Source organism: Coregonus lavaretus, assembly GCF_964263955.1.
Source record: "Coregonus lavaretus genome assembly, chromosome: 26".
Classification (NCBI taxonomy): Eukaryota; Metazoa; Chordata; class Actinopteri; order Salmoniformes; family Salmonidae; genus Coregonus; species Coregonus lavaretus.
The window spans coordinates 24242758-24248188 of NC_140013.1; positions in this window are offsets into that span (position 1 = coordinate 24242758).

Here is a 5431-nt window from a genome sequence, read left to right on the forward strand (position 1 = left end):
GCTCTGTGACCCTGCTCTTCGCACCAGACACCATTTTCGCCACGATCATGCGACGGCATGCCAACTTTGATGACGTAGTTCACTTTCGCGTTTGGACTTCTTGCGCAATGTCTGTGTTTGGTCAAATAGGGGTGCTTGTTCCATCTACTGTTTTTCGCAAAAATGACTGCCGTCATTACTAAAGTAAATGTGGATTCAGGGCCTGCTCTATCTATCTATCTCTTTATAAATTGTTAAATGTGGATTCAGGTCCTGCTCTATCTATCTATCTCTTTATAAATTGTTCAGTCATTTTACCAATAACCTCCAAGGGACAATAACATTTTTTTCTAATAATAATAATAATATGCCATTTAGCAGAGGCTTTTATCCAAAGCGACTTACAGTCATGCGTGCATACATTTTTTGTGTATGGGTGGTCCCGGGGATCGAACCCACTACCTTGGCGTTACAAGCGCCGTGCTCTACCAGCTGAGCTACAGAGGACCACTGTAGGATGATTTGATCAATAGTTCTGACATGTACATCTTGGATAGATATCAGTGTGGCTGTTACAATGATGAAACATTTCACATTCTCTAGCTATGTCACAACATCATTATCAGGTTACCTATGAAATGCTGTGCAAAATATCTCATGAGTTCACAAGTCCCATCCTCAGAGTAGAGTGGGAGAAAGGAGGGAAGGCACGCTCCTTATAGGGCAGGGGCAGCCCACTCAGACCTATCTCAGGAAATGCATAGAGACAGAGATAGGACTTGAAGGATGTTCTAGGCAGGATAGTACTACTGAGTTCAGTTTTCTTCTTCTTAGCAAACACTTGAACAGCTTCGGATAGGCTACATCTAGCGCCCTATCATCCAGCTTCTTTCTAAATGATATCCTCTTGTAAAAAGGTACATTTAATAGGATTATCTTTCAAAATCGTCTTTATGTTAATCTGGATGCACTTTTGATATACAGCATTGTATTCTTCATGATCACCCTTTTTCTTTGGCATCAGAATTGTAACTTACAGCACTGTTCTATATCGTGGAGCTCCGCCCCATAGGGGAGCTCTGCTCCTAGTGGTTTACCCTCTGCCCTAAGGCAGAACAGCCTGAAGCAAATTTATGCACACACCTGCAGCCAATGGGAGCACAGGTGCCCCTATAAGAGGGGACACATCCCCTCAATCAGCCTCCCTTTATCTTCAGCGACTGGACGACTAGACTGAAGAAGCCAAGAAGAGAAGAAGACTCAGGAAGAAATCGCCGTCGATGATCCAGCCATCGACGTCTTCTAAATGAGCACACCAGGAGATTTTCCACCCCCAAAAGCCCTTTTCAGGGCTCAGTGCCGATGTACCGCCATGACATCTGCGGACCCCCACGACCTTTGTTTCGTGTGCTTGGGGCCGCAGCATGCCAAGGAAGGAGCCGGCAATCCCCCTAGTTGCGCCTCCTGCGCCCTCCTTCCTATGAAGGAGAGGAAGCAGCGTTGGGCGTTTTTTAGGGAAGATATCCCCCTAGAGGATGTATTGTCTCTTCTCGCCTCTGCTTCAGAGGCGTCGTCGGACAGTGCTGGCTCAGGGGATGATAAGGAGGGAGACGCAGAGATGGATGTTCCAATGGAACAATCCAACCCTCTAGCGCCAACCTTCAAGACCCCCTTCCCTATGGGGAGTACGAGGTCTGAAGGCTCCTTATGCGATGACGACACGGGCTCTGTTACGTCAGCAGCCCTGTCCTTCGCAGCGGCCTCTCTGCGTTCGGACTTTCCCGAACTCATTGAGAGAGCCGCCAATCGACTCGAGATAGCGCTGCCCCCTGCTCCCCCCCGTGGAGGTTGACTTGATGGAGGGCGGCCCCTACTCTAAACCAAGGAAGGCAGCTGAGCCGATGGCTCCGGCTATGCCTTCCCTTGGGAAATATGTTGAGGGCTCGTGGAACACACCCCTGGCGGCGCGTTCGCCGGCCAAGGTGTACATCCCATTCACGAGAGTGGCTGGACGTGAGTGGGCGGCTAAGGGAATCCCTAAGCTCGAGAGCGCCATGGCGGCGTATCTAGTGCCGGGTTCGAGTCCCTGGGCGGCCTCCAAGAAAGCCATCTTACCAGCACAAAAAGACAGACTCACAGCACAGCTGGCTGAGAAGTCTTTCACGCTGGGAGCCCAGGCTGTGTCAGCGGCTAACAACATCGCCCTCCTCGCGGCCTCCCTATCCCGTCTAACAACGGGTAGGTCAGAGTTGACCAGCGATGAGATTGAAGAGGCGTCCAGGATTTCTGGCGCTATTCTTCACTTGACACAGGCGTCAGCGATATGCGCAGGCCGGTCCATGGCCACCTCGGTGGTCATGGAACGTCACCTCTGGCTGTCAATGACAGCCATGAAGGAGTTGGACAGGGCCTCGCTACTAAACGCTCCCGTCTCTAGCGAGGGCCTCTTTGGGGTCGCCGTTAAAGAGGCGACGGAACGCTTTGGTAAGCTGGACGAGGAGAAGAAGCACCTGGCTAAACACCTGCCATTGGCAGGCAAGTTTAGCAGGGCCTCAACCAAACCGTCAACCTCCAACGCCCCCAGTAGAACTACAGGGAGGCGACGGGCCAGGCGACAGGCGCCTACCACCGACAGCAGGCGAGCGGGCTCGGCCCCTCCAGCGACGACGGTGGTGGCGACGATTCCGCCGGCGAGAGAGGTCGTCACGAAACCGTCCTGGCAACACCAGAAGGTCAGCCAGAAAAGACGGCGTCAATGACGGGACGAGGGGGAGAGGACGGATGACGGCTCGGCGCAAGACGCGACAGAGCCCACTGTTCCCCCCCACCCTACTGTTCAGGGCATGGAGGGAAATGTTTATTGTTGTTGTGTGAATAAAGAGCTGGCTCTCACTGACATTGTCACAAAAGGGCCTGTCTTCCATGACACATTGCAGAGTACTTCACGTCCTATGAATTTCTCTCACCATCCTGAGTGTAGCTCAACCCACCAAGGGTGCGTAGTTGAACACACTCAGGAGAGGAAAGAGAAAAAGGTAGCAAGGCGTAGCCTTAGCTCACCTAATAAAGATATTTTACTACAGACTCCTAGGAGCTCTGTAGTAAAGGTCTCACATAGCAGGCAGCCGTCTCAGTCTAAATATGACATAAAGACGCAGCCGCTAGCTGGGAATGACGCCTTGCTTCAGGCTAACGCCTCAGCCAGCGCAGTTCAGACCCGTGCGACGTTCACGGAGGGCGGGAATACTAGAGTTACAGGTGTAACCAATGTATGGGCGCCCCCGGCTAATTCAGAACGTAACAATGCCCATTACTCTGAGTGCAGCTCACCACACCCAGAGTGTGCTGTTGAGCAGCTTCATGAGACCAGTGAAAAGGAGGTATTGTGGCGCCACCTTGTGGTACCAGTTAGAGACCACACTTTCCAGACTCTGTTGAGTACTGCAGTGGACGGATCTCATGACAAGCAGCAGTCTCAGTCAGACAATGACATGATGACGCAATTGCTATCCGGGGAGGGCGCTCTGCTTCAGGTTAACACCTCAGTCAGGGCAGCTCAAAACCGTGCTGCGTTCACGGAGGGCCGGAATACTAGAGTTACGGATGTAACTGACGTATCAAGGCCTCCGATTCCCTCAGAACGAGCTGATGTTTCCTCTCCCTTTCGAGGGGGGCCCGCCTTGGGCTATTCCACCAACCCAGTGCTGGGGAATAGCGGCGGCGAGGGCCATAGAGGAATACAGGTCCTTCCTACTGGATGCACCACAGCTTCGTGCGCGCCCGCTTTCTCTGCATTGCTGGCAGTGGCAACGAAGCTGTACCCTCTCACGCTGGCTAGAACAGACGTTGCAGAAGGGTTATGCCCTCCAATTCCATCGAACCCCACCCCCGTTCAGGGGAGTGGTGGAGACGGTGATGAAAACGCCGGACAAAGTAGCCGCTCTGATGTCAGAGATTACGGAACTTTTGGCGAAGGAGGCGGTCACAGTAGTTCCCCGGGAGCAAAGGAACAAAGGGCTGTATTCGCCTTATTTCCTAGTGCCCAAAAAGACGGGGGGAGTGAGGCCGATTTTGGATTTACGCACTCTCAACGAGAGCATAACCAAACGACCCTTCCGAATGCTGACGACAAAACGTCTACTGGAATGTGTCCAGAAAGGAGACTTTTGTACAAGCATAGACCTAAAGGACGCGTACTTCCATGTGCCGATACAATCGCGTCACAGGAAGTTTCTGCAGTTCGCCTTTCAAGGGGTGGCGTACGAGTTCACGAGGATGCCATTCGGGTACGCCCTGGCACCTCGAACTTTTCCAAATGTGTGGAGGCGGCATTGGAGCCGCTGCGTCGTCAAGGGATAAGGCTATTAGCCTACCTAGACGACCTGCTGGTTCTCGCCCCATCAGCAGAGCTGGCGTTCACTCACACAACACAGACAGTGATTCATCTCACGCGTCTGGGGTTTGCTGTGAATTGGAAAAAGAGCGCACCCTGGCCCAGTCATCAGATTGTCTACCTGGGGCTACAGACACTGTAATGATGAGGGCTCGAATTTCGGACCCTCGAAGGGTAGCATTGTTGCTAGCCCTGAGGAAGTGTCGTCCGAATCACACAGTGACGGCGCTGTCGATCATGTCACTTTTGGGTCTCATGTCGTCAGCCCACTCTGTGGTCCCGCTGGGACTTCTGCACATGCGCAGAATACAGCGATGGTTCGCCCAACTAAGACTAGACCCAGTGCGTCAACGTCATCGGTTGGTGGTGGTTCCTCTCTCGCTAAGAGCAGACCTGGACTATTGGAGGTATCCGAGCGTTCTCACGCACGGAGTCCCGAAGGGCAAGGTGTCATCCTACATTCCAGTATTTACAGATGCTTCTCTGACTGGATGGGGAGGGACATGTCAGACTCAAGCGATAGGAGGTGCATGGCCTCAATCAGGTCGTCACATAAACCTCTTGGAGTTGGAAACGGTTTGACTGGTTCTGACCCACTTTGCGCCTACCCTTCGGGGTCGCGATGTGCTGGTCTGGTCAGACAACCGGACCACAGTAGCTCACATAAATCGCCAGGGAGGGGTCAGGTCACCTGCCCTCCACCGGGCGGCAGAGGAATTGTGGCTGTGGGCTCACAAGCACCTTCGCTCGTTGAGAGCAGCACACATTCCAGGCTACTTGAACGTAGGAGCAGACCTCATGTCAAGAGGGGGTCCTCGAGACGACGAGTGGTGTCTACATCCGGACATTGTTCTCCGAATTTGGGAACAGTTCGGGAGAGCCGAGGTGGATCTGTTCGCGTCACGCGTGAACGCGCAATGTCCCCTATGGTTCTCTCTGAGGGAACAGGACGAGCCACCACTGGGAAGAGACGCATTCGCGCACTACCCATGGACGAAAGTTCTCCTGTATGCATTCCCTCCGCTGTCTTGCATTCTCCCACTGCTAGCCAGGGTGAGG